This window comes from Neomonachus schauinslandi, chromosome X (genome assembly GCF_002201575.2).
Source record: "Neomonachus schauinslandi chromosome X, ASM220157v2, whole genome shotgun sequence".
Classification (NCBI taxonomy): Eukaryota; Metazoa; Chordata; class Mammalia; order Carnivora; family Phocidae; genus Neomonachus; species Neomonachus schauinslandi.
In genome coordinates, this window is record NC_058419.1 from 26,641,927 (window position 1) to 26,659,055 (window position 17,129).

Genomic DNA, 17,129 nt, shown 5'->3' on the forward strand with positions numbered 1-17,129 from the left:
CATGACCTGAGCCGAAGGCAGGTCATGATCCTGGAGTCCCGGGATCGAGTCCCACATCGGGCTCCCTGCTCAGCAGGGAGTCTGCTTCTCCCTCTGACCCTCTTCCCTCTCATGTTCTCTGTCTCTCATTCTCTCTCTCGCAAATAAATAAAATCTAAAAAAAAAAAAAAAGTAGTTTTGAGTTCTCTGCAGTATAGTATACTTTCAAGGGTACCTAATACTTAAAACATTAGTTCTAGTATATATTTTCCCTTAGTAGCATATCATTATTAATATTAAATGTGTGCTGAATTACTATTTTGCTTCCTTTTTTAGCATTTAGATAATCCTTTGGGGGCTGTTTTTCAGGATGCTTTAATATATTTGTGGTAGTTTAGAAACAAGGTAGTTTCATGGTATGAAAACGATCACTGAAACCCGTAACATTTCTCTCCCTTGTTCAAAATTTGATTGAATAAGTTTCATGGAGAACAGCATGTAAATTAAAGCTGGAAAAAAGCAACAACAACCTTCTAGCAGCAATCAAGCAAGCTACAGTCAAGGGCTAACATGCTAGAATTGCATCATGTGATGATACTAGGAATTAAAAGTTACTGATCCCTAAAATATAGCATGTGCTTCCATTAAATTTGGGGGAGGGAGCTTATCATTAGTGTACATCATAAAGATGATCCAGTAAGAAGAGATATCAAAATGTTAAAACATATACAAATTACTGGTATTAGATGTTACAAGGGGCCCCCACCTTTTGCTCTGTAACCTATTCCATTTTTAGTGCCTTTATACACCCATGAGTGTATTTCATCCACCTTCGTATGCCATCCAATGATGAAAGAGAGGGAGACAAGACCAACTCTCAATATGAGCTCTAAGATGATGGGAATTTTTTAAAGTCCTGGAGCAATGAGACCAAAAGACTACCTTGTTTCTAAACTACCACAAATATATTAAAGCATCCTGAAAAACAGCCCCCAAAGGATTATCTAAATGCTAAAAAAGGAAACAAAATAGTAATTCAGCACACATTTAATATTAATAATGATATGCTACTAAGGGAAAATATATACTAGAACTAATGTTTTAAGTATTAGGTACCCTTGAAAGTATACTATACTGCAGAGAACTCAAAACTACTTTTTTTTTTTTTTTAGATTTTATTTATTTGCGAGAGAGAGAATGAGAGACAGAGAACATGAGAGGGAAGAGGGTCAGAGGGAGAAGCAGACTCCCTGCTGAGCAGGGAGCCCGATGTGGGACTCGATCCCGGGACTCCAGGATCATGACCTGAGCCGAAGGCAGTCGCTCAACCAACTGAGCCACCCAGGCGCCCTCAAAACTACTATCTTAAATTGGAGAGGTTTATAGTTACTGCAACCTTACTTTTAAGACATAATTTGTTGTACTAATGATTTTATCTGCTCAGTCATTAGAAAAGAAACTTCTCAATTAGAAAACTCTTTCTACAGAAAAACATGTGTTGCAATGATCCACTTCACAAAATAATTTAGCAAAAATCTGAAAACAACATGCATAAGGAGATTCTTCATACGCAAGTATCTCCCATTTTATTCTATGATTATTACTTTGGCAAAGTGCTCAAAATGCTCTTTTCATCATGAAAAGCAATCTCTCTCTACCATCAGCGATTATGCTCAGTTTTCCTGATTAATAAATTCCAAACAAGAAAAAGATTTCTTCTTCAACTGCTTCTTGCAAACTATTCTGCTCATGTTTGCCAAATATTCCACTCATGTCATTTTATTTAAAAGTTTTACTTCATTATGCCCCCCACCCCAACACACAGGTTAGTCCTGTTATCACCTGCTTTGGCTAGCAATAACAACTTCCTAGGTATTCAACTATATTTCACCTGTCTCTTTTTCTAAAATTAGAGTAACAAGCAGTTTCTCAACTGTATTTCACCTCTCTTTTTCTGTCTAGAATTACAGGGTAAAAAGCAGATTTTTCCAATGATATAATCATCAGCATAATTAACTAGCAAACCTATGTCACTAATTCATACTGATCATAACTTGCAGATAGATCATGAAATGGTTCAGGTCAGTATGGCAGATTCAACTCTCATACCATGGAAGACATCATCAACACAACTCTTAACATCTTCTGTTAGGTCTGGCACTTAAATATCAATGTCTATAACAAATTGTTTTGGCCAGTATACTACTTTCAAGAAAGAATAGTAAAATAAAAATGTAAATATGGATGTATTTGCACAAAAAGAAATACTGGAAGGATTGACAAGAAACATTTTTTTAAGTTGCCTGTAAGAGGGAGGGGATGAAAGAAAGAACAGCAAAGGCAGGAGTCTCTGGAGACCTCTATGCATACCTCTATATCCAATTTTAACGTTTTTTTGAATTTTAACTTTTGATTTAGAAAAACGAATTACCTATTCGAGACAGGAAACTGAATTTCTGAAATTCCTGAAGTTAAAGGATTTAGAAAAATAAACCTAATCGTGTACATCAGATAACAGGAGTATACAGAGAAAGCACTTATAGTAAGATTGCAAAACACAACATCCTTAGTGAGATGAACTCCAAAGACAAAAAGAAATATAAAGAAAATTTAGGGGTTGCCTGGGTGGCTCAGTTGGTTAAGTATCTGCCTTTGGCTCAGGTCATGATCCCAGGGTTCTGGGATCGAGCCCTGCATCGGGCTCCCTGTTCAGCGGGGAGTCTGCTTCTCCCTCTCCCTGTGCCCTGCTGCTCTCCCTGCTTGTGCTCTGTCAAATAAATGAAATCTTAAAAAAAAAAAGAAAAGAAAAGAAAATTTAGACTTTATTTAATAGTTTTGTTGTTTGTTGTAATACTGACTCTGTTCTTCTGAAGCTATTTTTCTTTTTACTGTAGGACAGCAAATAAGTAACCGTGTTAATGGTATTAAAAATCAAGAGTTTTAAGTGTAAGAGAAAAAAGGTAATTATCAAGAAAAACTTTTTCTTAACAAAGTATTTTAATTTTTTTTAAAGATTTTATTTTATTTGAAACAGAGAGAGAGAGCACAAGAGGGGGTAGGGTGAGAGGGAGAAGCAGACTCCCTGCCGAGCAGCAGGGAGCCCGATGCGGGACTTGATCCCAGGACTCCAGGATCATGACCTGAGCTGAAGGCAGTCGCTTAACCAACTGAGCCACCCAGGCGCCCAAAAAATAACTTTTATAATAACACATGTTAAAACTGAATTGAAGAAAGTGCAAATAAAAACCACAATAAGGTATCACTCCTATCAGAATGGCCAAGATAAAAAAAAGTAGTGACAAAATCAAATGGCAGCAAAGATGCAAAGAAACTGATTCTCTTATACTGCTGGTAGAAATGTAAAATGACACAGCCACTCTGGTAAAATGTGTAGAAGTTACTTCTAAAAGCCATACATGCTTGCCACAGAAAAGAAATGATCTTTTTTTAGATTTTATTTATTTTCATTTGAGAGAAAGTGCATGCTGGGCGAGTGGGGGGAGGGGCAGAGGGAGAGGGAAAAGCAGACTCCCTGCTGAGCAGGGCTCCATCCCAGGACCCTGAGATCATGACCTGAGCCGGAGTAAGACACTTAACTGACTGAGCCACCCAGGTGCCCCAAGAAATGATCTTTATGTGACCAGATAGAAGTGTTAGCTAAAAGCTATGGTGGTAATCATACTGTGATATATAAATGTATCATCAACACACTGTACACCTTAAATTTATACAATGTTGTATGTAAATTGTATTGTCAAACGTAAAAATTTGTAGAACTAGAAAACCAATATATATTTACCATAAGAACCAGCACTTACTCCCAAGCTTTTATCCCAGAGAAACAGAAATCTATGTCCACACAAAAATATGAATGTAAATGTTCACAGCAGTTTTATTTGTAAAGGCCAAAAATACGAAATGATTTTGTTTAGGTTGAACTGTGTCCCCCCAAAATTCATATTTTGAAATCCTAATGCCGCATACCTTGGAATGTGACCCTATTCGGAGTTAGGGTATTTAAAGAAGTTATCAAGTTAAAATGAGGACTTCAGTACGGGCCCTAACCCTATATGACTTGTGTCCTTATAAAAAGGGGAAATTTGGGGGGCCGTGGCTGGCTCAGTTGGTGGAGCATGCAACTCTTGATCTCAGAGTTGTGGGTTTGAGCCCCACATTGGGTGTAGATTATTTAAAAATTAAAAAAAAAAAATCTTTTAAAAATGGGGGAGGGGGGATTTGAAGAGACATATACACAGTGAGAATATCAGGTGAAGATGGAGGTGGAGACCAAGGTGATGCTTTTATAAACCAAGGAACACCAAAGATTGTCAGCAACCACGAGAAGCTTGGCAAGAGACACTGAACAGACTCTCTCCCACAGCCCTCAGAAGGAACCAGCCTTGCTGACACCATGATCTGGGATATCTAGCCTCCAGAAGTGCAAAACAATAGATTGGTCATTTAAGCCACCCACTTTCTGGTACTTTTTAATGAGAACACTAGCAAAGCAATACAAACTAATATAAACACTAATTCGAATATCCTTCAATGAGTCAATGGTTAAACAAACTGTGGTACATCCATACTGTGGAATATGACTCAGCAATACAAAGGAATTAACGGATGGAATGCAACAACTTGGATGGATCTCAAGACAATTATGTTGAGTGAAGAATAGTGAACAAATTAGTGGTGCCAGGGATTAGGGACAAAATTGAGGAAGGTGAGGGAGGGGGATGAATATAACTATAAACAAGCAGTATGAGGGATCTTTATGATGATATAACAGTTCTCTATCTTTGTGGTGGTTGTTACACCCACCTACACCTGTGATAAAATTGGACAGCATCAGGGGCACCTGGGTGGCTCAGATGGTTAAGTATCTGCCTTCGGCTCAGGTCATGATCTCCAAGTCCTGGCCCTGTGTCCGGCTCCCTACTCAGTGGAAAGTCTGCTTCTCCCTCTCCCTGCTGTCTCTCTCTTTCTCTAAAATGAATAAAATCTTTTTTAAAAATTAGAGAGAATCATAAACACAAACACAGTCACACAAATGAGTGCACATATAACTAAAAATCTAAATAAACTCTGTGGATTACACCAATACCAATTTCTTGGTCTTGATATTGTACTATAGTTATGCAAGATGTTTTCATTGGTTGAAATTGAATCAAGAATACATGGAAACTTCTCTCCTGTTTTGGTAACTTCTTATGAATCTAGTATTATGCCAAAATAAAACTTTAAAATGTCTAATCAAATTCCTAGCAAGGTTTGGGGCGCCTGGGTGGCTCTGTTGGTTGAGCATCCAACTCTTGGTTTCAGCTCAGGTCATGATCTTGGGGTCATGGGATGGAGCCCCTTGTCAGGCTCCACGCTCAGCACAGAGTCCACTTAAGGTTCTTTCCCTCTCCCTCTCCCAGCCTGCGCCTGCACACATTCTCTCTCTCTCAAATAAATAAATAAATAAATAAAACCTTTTTAAAAAATCCTAGCAAGTTTTTTTTCCCTTCAAAAATCAACAAACTGATTCTTAGGTGGAAAGGCAAAAAAAATTACAACTGCCAAAACAATTCTGAAACAGAACAGATTTAGAGAACCCACACTATATACTATATCACAGTTTACTATAAAGCTACAGTAATCAAGACAGTACAAATGGTGATCAAGACAAACCAACAGAACTAGAAACCTGAAATAGACCCACATACGCATGGTCACTTGGTTTTTGACAAAAGTACCAAGGCATTTCAATGAAGAACGACAGTCCTTTGGAAAGGGTTGGATACCCATGTGCCAAAAAAGGTTACTTAATCCACACCTCATAACAACTGCAAAAATTAACTCAAAATGAATGCTAGATTCAATGTAAAAACCTAAAGTATAAAATTTCTAAGTGGCTTTACTTGTGATCACTAAAAGGTAAAAAACAATCCAAATATCCTTCAACTGGTGAACAGATAAGCAAATTACATTACACCCATACAATGGAATACTACCCAATAATAAAAAGAAACAAACTTCTGATACACATGACCCAGCTGAATCTCAAATGCATTATGCTTAGTGAAAGGAGCCAGGCTCAATAAGCTACTTATTGTATGATTCCATTTATATGACAGTCTAGAAAAGGCAAAAACAAACCAACCAACTAACCAACCTACGGACATAAAACAGATCAGTGGTTGCCAGGGGCTCAGGCTGGGAAGAAAGACTGACTGTACCAAGGATTATTGGGGAGATCTGGGGGTGGAGGTACTGGAACTGTAATATATCTTGATGGTGAAGATGTTTATATAACTATATACATACGCCAAAACTCACAGAACTGTACACTAAAAAAGAGTGAACTGGACTTTATGTAAAGTATCTTAATAAAAAATTCTAAAATCTGTGTCCATCAGTGCTGTCCCCCACTACCACTCAAACGCTTCCTTCTAATTAATTTCTCCAACACCTACACTGGAACCTCAAAACTATGGTTTAGCCACTTGAACAATATTTAATTCAATGTTGCTCTGGTCATTTTAATCAATTAACACATAAGCTGTCCCTCATACCAATGGACACAATTAAAGATTTTAGCTAAAGGCCATAAGCATTTGTAATTTTAACAAATACCAAACTTAGCCTCCCTAGACAAAGGTTATGCCAATCTGTACTTCTACCAGCAACCAATGTGTGGGTCTGTTTCTGCACATTCACTAACAGCACCGTCAAGACTTCTGAATTTTGGGGTACCTGGGTGGTGCAGTCAGTTTAAGTGTCCCACTCTAGGTTTCAGCTTATGCTGTGATCTCAGCATGAGATAGAGCCCTGTGTCTGCTCCTCGGTCAGTGCAGTCTGCTTGTCCCTCTCCCTCCGCCTCTGCCCTTCCCCCTACTCCCCCACGTGCACACACACCCTTCTCTTTCTCAAATAATAATAAATGTTTAAAAAAGATTTTTAAAAAAGAGACTTCCAAATTTTTGCCAATCTGCTATTGTGAAAAATTCAGGATACAGGAGAATCTCCTTAAATGAGGTTCCACTTCACAAACTTAGAAGCCAAAAATAAATAATCCCGTTATTCAAAATTGATAAACCAAAAGATTTGGATAATGCAGTATTCATCATTATCTGAACTCCTGCTAATGAAAACCAGGAACCAAATAGGTCTGGCTGAAGAGGGGTACTTGTAGTTTTAATTTGCACTTCTCTAATTTCCTTATTTTATTTAACAGCCATTCTTATTGTCTTTTTCTCTGTTCAGGTCATTTGCCCATTTTCCAAAAAGGCTGATAATCTCTTTCTTGCCAACTTCAAAAAGCTCTTTAAGTGTTAGGATAGTCTTTCAAGCTAAATAAAACAGATTCTCTCCACTGCTTCCACAAAGACAGATCACTTCCTGCTAAAATGGCGTCCTTGTGCAATGCAACAGTTGTTACATACAGTCCCTATCATCTCTCCTAGTCTGACTAAACCTTGTCCACCAAGGCTTTATCTTCCAGTCTGCTCACCTCTTTATCTGCTCCCATTGCCACATACAAAGGTTATTATCTTTTGCACTTGAGATCTGAGATCAGCCATCTCCTCTTGAGCCAGCTCATTACTCTCCATGCTTCTTTGATGCACTACCTACCCCCCTTACATATTTTTTGTAATCTGCACATTTTATCTCTCTCCAGAAAGTATGCTTTTAAAAAAGTTTGCAAAGGGTTTTTTTCTGTTCACCTCATTATTTCTGTACCATACCCAAAAAGAAAAATGCCCTTACATCATGGTAAAACCAGAAGTCTTATCAAAATAGTTAAGTAATGTCATAAAATGGTTTCTATAACACATCAACTTCTACTTAACACTGATGAACACTGAATATTTTTTCAAAGGTTAAAAGTTTTGCCCAAGGTCACACAGGTGTTAAGAGGCAAAAATCTGGGCTTGAACCTGTCTTCTGCATATTTGCTTCACAAATAGATGGGTATCTTGTTAGGCTAATCCACATACCATCTCTTCAGAACATAAATGAGATTATGCTCTTAAAGTCTTCTGAATCAGTCCATTTCAAATATAAGAGGTGTTGGGTTTCCTTCCTCTGTATTTAAATATCTAAAACAATTACAGAGAAAAAGGCCTGAAAGGGGTGCCTGGGTGGCTCAGTCATTGAGCATCTGCCTTCGGCTCAGGTCATGATCCCAGAGTCCTGGATCGAGCCCCGCACCAGGCTCCCTGCTCGGCGGGAGTCTCCTTCTCCCTCTCCCACTCCCCCTGCTTGTGCTCCTGCTCTCACTCTCTGTCAAATAAATAAAATCTTTAAAAAAAAAAAAGAAAAAAGAAAAAGCCCTGAAATATATACCTTGTTCAATACATGCACTAAAAACAATTGTTTCCTTACAATTGTGTACACAAAATGATCTCTAGCAAAATCTTGAGCAGCAGAAAATCCCTAACAGCTGCATTTTACCATCAATCTTACTATAAAGCAAATACGCATTTGCCACGTGTAATTGTGCTTTTCTGAGGAGGAGCAGTGGCTCCACCATAATACCTACAGTTGATCACTTAATAAATAAATAATGGAAAAGTCTACATGTAAAAGAGTGGTTCTCTTAAATTTCAATTGCATAAGAATCATGAAATGCTTGTTTTTTTAAAGATTTTATTTGTCAGAGAGACAGAGAGAAAGCACAAGCAGGGGGAGCATCAGGCAGAGGGAGAAGCAGGCCCCCACTGAGCAGGGAGCCTGAGGCAGGGCTCAATCCCAGGACGCTGGGATCACCACCTGACCTGAAGGCAGACGCTTAACTGACTGAGCCACCCAGGCGTCCCTAAAATGCTTATTAAAATGCAATGTCACAGGACCCACACCTAGGGCTTTTTCAGTAATCTGTATAAAAGTCTCAGATATCTGTATTATTCATAAATCCCCTATATAGGTGGGTCCATACCACACTTTAAGAAAAGCTGCTGTAAGCCACAGAATCTGCAACCTCTGATATACAGAATGATCCAGTTTTAGAGGCAGAGAAGGCATGAGTAGTCGGGAAGAGAAGCAAAACACACTTCCCCTTTCCTGCCTTGGGCCACTTAAATCATCTGAACCTTATTCACTCAAATACCAGAAACCCACAGCTCAATTCATTTCCCCAAAATGTCCTTAAGAAGCTTCCCAGAGTCTAAGCCACCAGTGGTCACCATACCACTCTTCTTTCCACAAGAAGGAAATGGGTCTTTTCTAGAAGATATTGCCCAAGTTTAAGTTAACCAAGATTGAAAATCTCCAGGAACTTATTCCATATGGACTTCAATTTGCCACTGGAATCTTCTTCCTCTTTCCAATTTCTATATTCTATAGACACCAGGAGCTGCTACTTTCTAGAAAGTCTGAATAACCCAAGACAAAAGTTTACTTAATTGAAAGCAAGTATCAGATAAAGTTTATTTTTTAAAAAAACTGTGAGTTTAAGAAAAATACAAGATAATTATCTTTTAGCACCTGTCCTATTTTAACACCACCAAGCCCCCTTTCCAATCCTGAGGAGATCCTGCAACGACCAAAAACAAAAACTAATGTTTTTATTAATGAAATTGAACCTATGGCTCCAATTACAAGTCTTGTCTCATTATTCCACAAAAGGTATGGTTTCTCCAGCCTGTAGCCTTAACCACTCTCTTCTACTCAACCTAGAACCATTCTTTAAAGCCCAATAAAAACCCTAGCTTCTAACATCAGTTACTGGTATCCTCTCAACCTAGCTATTCCTCCCCCACCCTAACCCCAAATCCATTGCCTAACTACCCCTTTCTGTTTACCTAGCATTTATTTCAGCCTTTAAACAATATTCTAATAATGATAATAATTATCCCTGTTATATGAAATTCTCAACTCCAGCCCTTAATGAATCACTCCTTACAAGTGCAATACACTTATAGTTAAATGCACAAAATAAAGGATTTCAATTCAAATACTAAGCACCTCTATACTAGCACTGTGATAGCCCTGATGATAAAAATAACAGGCACAATTTTCAAAATTTAAAAAAGAATGAAGATGAATAAAATATGAACTCCATTTAATGACCATAATGCTGACGTCTTTAGGGGTAGAAAGGTACTAATGTCTGCAACTTACTTTGAAATGCATCAAACAAACAAAAAAAGTCAACGACAATGGATAGAAGGGAGCAATGGCTAGATGGATGGATTATCTGACAAAGCAAGTATAGCAAAATGTTAAAGATAGAATCTAGGTGATGGATATATGGGTGATCACTGTACAATTATGTTATGTTGTAAATTTTTCATAATATTGGGGGAAATGAATAAAACACAGTCACCCTCCTTAAATGAGCTCACAGTACAGTGAAGGTGTCACACAAGCAACTACACAATTGAGTATAGTGAAAGTACACTGGCATAAATATGCATAGGAAGCCCCAGTGCACAGAGAAGTGGCTCCTAACTGGGAAAGAAGAGCTTAGATACGGTTTCCATGTGACCCCAATCTAAATCTGGAAGGACATATACAGTTGTGCTGGCAAGTGGGTGCAGGAATATTCCAGGCATTAGAAAGCTCAAGCAAAGAAACATGTAGGCATCACACAGTGTGGTATGTTAAGAGAACTAAGAGCAGTTGGATACTACTACAATGTATTAGGAAGAGGGAGTGAAGGAATAGGTTGGTTGGTTTGGAATGCCCTGATAAACTTCTACTGAATCTCAATCACTACTCACCCCCTCTAAGGCACACTCCTTTTACTCTCCCAGAAAATCACTACCTCTTTCTATTCCTATACTTTACACAAGTTTCCATCATTACAATAATGATCCTGTATTTTTATGTTTTTGTTTCCTTAGCTACCTTCTGTATTAAGAATGTGGACTCTTGAGGACAAAAACTGCATCTTATACACAATTCATCACTCTGAAAAGACACCATTATAATACATATATAAAGTTTTTTTGACATAAAGTACGCCCTAAATCACATCCCCATGAACTTCCCACACAATAGAAATTGTCTAGGCTAACTTAGTATAAAGAATAATACAATACCACTTCTTCTGGAAGAAAAAACAATAAATTACATGTATTCCCAGAAAAAAAAAATCTACATTTTTAAAAGCTATGGGGGATATTAGATTCATAAATATGAAGTATACTGCTAAAAAAAAATGTGCTGATATTATAAAATGTAAGAGAGTCATCAAGTGGAAAGAACAAAACTACAGACCAATACATATAAGCTTTTAAAAAAAATTTTGCAAAGATTTATTTGAGAGAGTGAGAGTGCTTGCACACACACAAGGGGGGGGGAAGGAGGGAGAGGAGAGAGAATCTCAAGCAGACTTCCCACTGAGCATGCAGCCCGACGTGGGGCTCAATCTCACCACCCTGAGATCACGACCTAAGCAGAAATCAAAAGTTGGACACTTAAGGGCGTCTGGGTGGCTCAGTCATTAAGCGTCTGCCTTCGGCTCAGGTCATGATCCCAGGGTCCTGGGATCGAGCCCCACATCGGGCTCTCTGCTCCGCGGGAAGCCTGCTTCTCCCTCTCCCACTCCCCCTGCTTGTGTTCCCTCTCTCGCTGTGGGTCTCTCTCTGTCAAATAAAGAAATAAAATCTTTAAAAAAAAAAAAAAAAAGTTGGACACTTAATTGACTGAGCCACCCAGGCACCCTAAGCCTTTTTTTTTTCTTTAAGATTTTAAGTAATTTCTACATCCATTGTGGAGCTTGAACTCACAACCCTGAGATCAAGAGTCCCATGCTCCACCAATTGAGCCAACCAGAAATCCCACACACCAATATATATAAATATGATACAATTTGTTTATGCTTGCAAAATTCCTAGAAGGACACAAAGAAACTATTAGCAGTGGTTACTTCTGAAACTGGGAATGGAGGGTTGGAATTTTTCACATTACACTCTTTCTGCACTAAATTTTTATCATGGGTAGAGTTCATTATTTTTATACAAGTAATAGTAGTTATTCCTTCTTTCAAAGTAGTTTGCTCTAAACATTGTAAAAATCCTTTGAAGACATGAAAACCATACTACACAACCTGTAAGTCTTCCAGACAATGTTTGTGTAAAATACACAAGAAAGGTGAACATTCCAAAGAATACAGAGAATTCTCAATGGTTTCACTTGCAGACATATTCCCTGAATATTAGTTTAAAACAAATCAGACAGAGTGCCTGGGTGGCTCAGTCGGTTGAGCACCCAACTCTTGGTTTGGGCTGAGGTCATGACCTCCTGGGCTGTGGGATCCAGCCCCGCTTTGGGCTCCACACTCAGAGAGGAGTCAGCTTGGAGATTCTCTCCCTCTAGCCTTTCCCCCTCCACCACCCTCCCACACTCAGCGAGCACGTTAGCAGTACCTCTCTCTCAAATGCATAAATAAACCTTTAAAAAAAATTTTTAAAGAAACAAATCAGGGATGCCTGGGAGGCTCAGTTAAGCGTCTGCCTTCAGCTCAGGTCAGGATCCCAGGGTCCTGGGATTGAGTCCCACATGGGGCTCCTTGCTCAGCAGGGAGCCTGCTTCTCCCTCTGCCTGCAGCTCCCCTTGCTTGTGCGCGCTCTCTCTCTCTCTCTCTCTGACAAATAAAATCTTTAAAAACAAACAAACAAACAAAGAAATCAGACACACAGAGGAGTGTATACAAGAGCACAAACACACGGTGGTGGCGGTGGGGGAAATCAATTTACCAATACCCTTAACTGGAACACAACTTGGAACAACTGAAAAAGTATCCTGGTAAGTTTTCAAACCATCAAGACCACCATATTATTTACACAGGCAAATTCTAACAAGCTTATTTTAAAATCCATATATAAATGAGAAATACAAGAATCAATGGTGCACTGTGTCTTGTAGTACTCACAGATGAATGGAAAAGGAGAAGGAATCAAAAATAACACCTCAACCAGTCTTTTTTATGGAAGCAATGAAATAGAAAAGAACACAAATACCATAAAATATATCAACCATAAAATGTATGAAGTAATTTGAAAGGTAGAGGGCAGTAAAGTATTTGCTTTGCTGATTGACAAGCTATACAAAAAGCAATGGGCATAGAAGATTACAGTGGATGGTTTCCCTCATAATACTGCATTGGGACATATATCTGGGACTTAAAGCATGCTTCTTTCATGTCACCAAGAAGTTGAAGATTCTCAAATCCATTAAGGGAAAAAAATGGTTATATAATATAGGTCTACTTATTGTGGCTGCAATTTTCAAGAAGAAGAAGAACACTAAAATTCCATGGTAAAATGCAATAGGTTGACTGATAATATGTGCTGAGAGTCCACTGGAAGAATAAAGTAAAAAGCCACTAGTTGAGTGTATTAAAGTCCCCTGAAAGTATAAGATACAATATATTGGACCATGTCATCTAGGTTAAACCCCCCGGAATATTTTAAGGGCAATGCTCTTCAATGCATACTACACAGGAAGCGTATGACCTTGGTTTCCACAAAATTACACACAAAATTACCTTTAAGAAACTAAGAACAATCACATAGCATCTATTACCCTAATAAATCACTTATTTTCATTTTTCTTCCCAGGCTTTGTCTATAATATGTGTGCATGAATGCCTAGGTATAAATTTTTTCAAAAATATAAACACAAAACAGGGGCGCCTGGGTGGCTCAGTCAGTTGAGCATCTGACTCTTGATTTCAGCTCAGGTCATAATCTCAGAGTTGTGGGATCGAGCCCTGAGTAGGGGCGGGGGGCGGGTCTGCTTCTCTCCCTCTCCCTTTGCCCCTCCCCCTGCTCGCCCACTTGCCCTCTCTAAACTCCAAAATAAATAAATCTTTAAAACTATAAACACAGAATGGATAATAGTGCATAATTTTTCATTGGTATATGCACTTCTACCATTTCTGTAATATTCATAATAAAAACTACTAAGGGTTTCATGAAATTCCACCAGATATGATGTACCATAACCTACTTATTTATTGTTAGACATTAAGACTGACCGCAATATTTCACTGTAACTAACGCTGCTTCCTGTACATAGATTTTATGTTGAATTATTCCTGATTTCCTCATTATTAGATCCAAGATCAACATTTATTTTAGGGCTCTTGATTACAGACAAGGTACATTTCTACAATTTTTGGCTATTTGTAAAATGGGAAATATGCACCTATTCTTTGCAAGGTTGCTGCCTAAGGATTTAAAAAATGACAGCTGCCAAGCACTTCATTAGTGCCTGGCACTTAGTAAGACTCAATAAGTGGTAGTAATATTATTAAAACCTTCAAGTCCACTAACATTTAAGATCAGAATAGTTGTTTATATCAATTTGTACAAATGCTAAGTAATATAAAACCTTTGCTACATAATTGCTACAAATGCTTTCTCAAATTTTTATTTAAGTAATCTCTATACCTAACGTGGGGCTTGTCCCCACAACCCCAAGATCAAGCGTCACATGCTCTCCCAAATGAACCAGCCAGGTGCCCCAAAATTTGTTTTCATCTTAGCTGTTCCTTTCTGTATTGCAAAAAATGAGTTTCATATGTAACATTTTGTAAAAATAATATTAACATTATGGAGCACATTCCATGTGTCAGAAACTTAACATAATACACATCTTTAATTATTTTAAGGTAGGTGATATCCTGCCCATTTGAAGCTAGGTAATTTCCAGAAGGTCACACAGTTGGGAAATAGGAGTCGTACGATTCCAACTTAAATTTGCATGGCTCTAAAGTTTATGTTCTTTCCACTATCCCAAGATGCCTCAAAATACATACAAATATTTCAGGAAGCAATTCAACATTACAAGTATACACATGAACCAGAAAACTATTAAGAAACCCAAATACCTTTGTTACCAGCCAGCCAATTCATTCAGTAGCATATACATTTCCAAGATCAAAGACACGGAAGATTAAAAACAGTACAGAACCAATCTGAGGAGAGCTGGATTGCAATCCTGGCACATTTAGCTTTGTAATGTTAAATTATTTCATAATTTATATATGTGAGATTAAGAGTCATTAAAGCTTCTTCCTTATCTAAAAGTCTTCAGTTCTAAGAAACACAGAACCAGGAAACAAAGATGCATGTTCTAGAGTTTATTTTACCAAATTTAATTGTGTGACCTTGAGCCATGTTTGGCACCTCTGAAAGGCTAACTCCTCCTTTGTAAAACTGCCTAAATACCACAAGACCTCCATCCCCCTAAAGGATTATTATGAGGACAAAGTGAAAGTGTTATGTAAACTCTACAATGCACTAAAATTATGGTGGAATCATCACTACTGTTATACTTGATTAACACACATAATGAGCAGCACATCTGGAATTTAGTATTAGGTAATATGTTCGACACTGGAAAATACAGTGCAAGCAAACATACTTCCCCTGCCCCAATCCTCCTACAAGATGGTGGCAAAAAAGCAATATAGTTTCTAACTACTCTTTTCTCACCTGCTTCAGATTTTTTTTCTGCAACTTGCAAAAGAAACTATGTTTGGAAATACACCAAATCAGATGCTTAAGAGTAAAGTTTGTCTTAACTTGTGAAGATAAAAATGATCAGGAAAAAATATGCTAATAGTCATAACTCAGATAATTAGCTCAGACAGTTACATATAGCACAAGATTTATTTAATGGACTTTGGAGACTAGCATCTTTTTTAGCCTTACCGCTAATTTCTTGTATTCTATAGTAATACTGACAAGCCCCGCAGATCTCAAAACTTTTTCCACTTCTACGGGCGCCTGGGTGGCTCAGTCGTTAAGCATCTGCCTTCGGCTCAGGTCATGATCCCAGGGTCCTGGGACTGAGCTCCGCGTCGGGCTCCCTGCTCCGCGGGGAGCCTGCTTCTCCCTCTCCCACTCCCCTTGCTTGTGTTCCCTCTCTCACTGTATCTCTCTCTATCAAATAAATAAATAAAATCTTTAAAAAACAAAACAAAACTTTTTCCACCTCTCAAAACGATTTAAACAAAAAGCAAAAAACCATGAGTGATTTCTAAAAGTTCATTAAGTTTAGTTACATTCACAACTAAAACTGAATTTATTTCTAAATAATTCATCAGCATCCAGATAAATTACTATCATTTTTTAAAGTAGGCTCCACGCCCAATGTGGGGCTCAAACTCACGACCCTGAGATCAAGAGTCTCATGCTCTACCAACTGAGCCAGCCAGGCACCCCAAGTATCCAGATAAATTACTAAATAAGTCATTCATTCAACAAATATTTGAGGACCTCCTACGCACCAGGCACTGTCACAGCCACCAAGGTTACGGCATTAAACCACAAAGTCCCCACTCCCATGGTGCTTACATTCTAGTAGGGGAAAGAGACCACAAAGAAAGAAAATACCAAGCAGTGGTAAAAGCTACCATGAAAATAAAACAAGGTGATTGTGTTGAGAGGAGAGCATTCACTACATTTAAACATAATGTAACATGTACATGTATGATCATTTTAACTAAAGCTATAAATACAATTTATGTTCCTAACTAAAGTAAATCAATCTACAGAATGTTTGAAAATTAACTATTCTATATTTCCATTTGCCCCAACTTCTCTCCCCAGACCTGAAAACTGTTAACTACAAAGTTGCTAGTGCAGAGACACCTGGCTGGCTCAGTCCGTAGAGCATGCAACTCTTGATCTCAGGGGTTGTGAGTTCAAGCCCCACACTGGGCGTAGAGCTTACTTTAAAAAAAAAAAAAAAGTTGGGGCACCTGGGTGGCTCAGTCAGTTAAGCATCTGCCTTCGGCTCAGGTCACAATCCCAGCGGTCCTGGGATCGAGCCCGTGTCAGGCTCTCTGCCCTTAGCGCAGAGTCTGCCTCCGATTCTCTCTCCCTTTCCCTCTTTTATCCCTCCTCCCACTCGTACTCTCTAAATAAATAAATAAATAAAATCTTTTTTTTAAAGTTGCCAGTGCATTTTTAATTACTCGAAAGTTAGATAGTCAAGAACATTCTCAGATATCCTAAAGAAAGAAGGATATCTTTGAGGGGCGCCTGGGTGGCTCAGTCATTAAGCGTCTGCCTTCAGCTCAGGTCATGATCCTGGGGACCCTCATCCGGCTTCCTTCTCAGCGGGAGGCCTGCTTCTCCCTCTCCCTCTCCCCCTCCCCCTGCTTGTGTTCCCTCTCTCGATGTGTCTTTCTCTGTCAAATAAAT

The 17,129-nt window shown here is 38.5% G+C and overlaps 1 protein-coding gene and 1 non-coding gene across 3 annotated transcripts in view; both read right to left on the bottom strand.

Moving 5' to 3' along the window:
* Positions 1-17,129, bottom strand: part of STAG2 (stromal antigen 2) — a 134,655-nt gene that overhangs the window by 95,099 nt on the left and 22,427 nt on the right. The window lies entirely within an intron of this gene.
* On the bottom strand, positions 16,068-16,140 carry TRNAK-CUU. The gene has a single exon. It is a non-coding gene; the product is annotated as a tRNA-Lys (tRNA).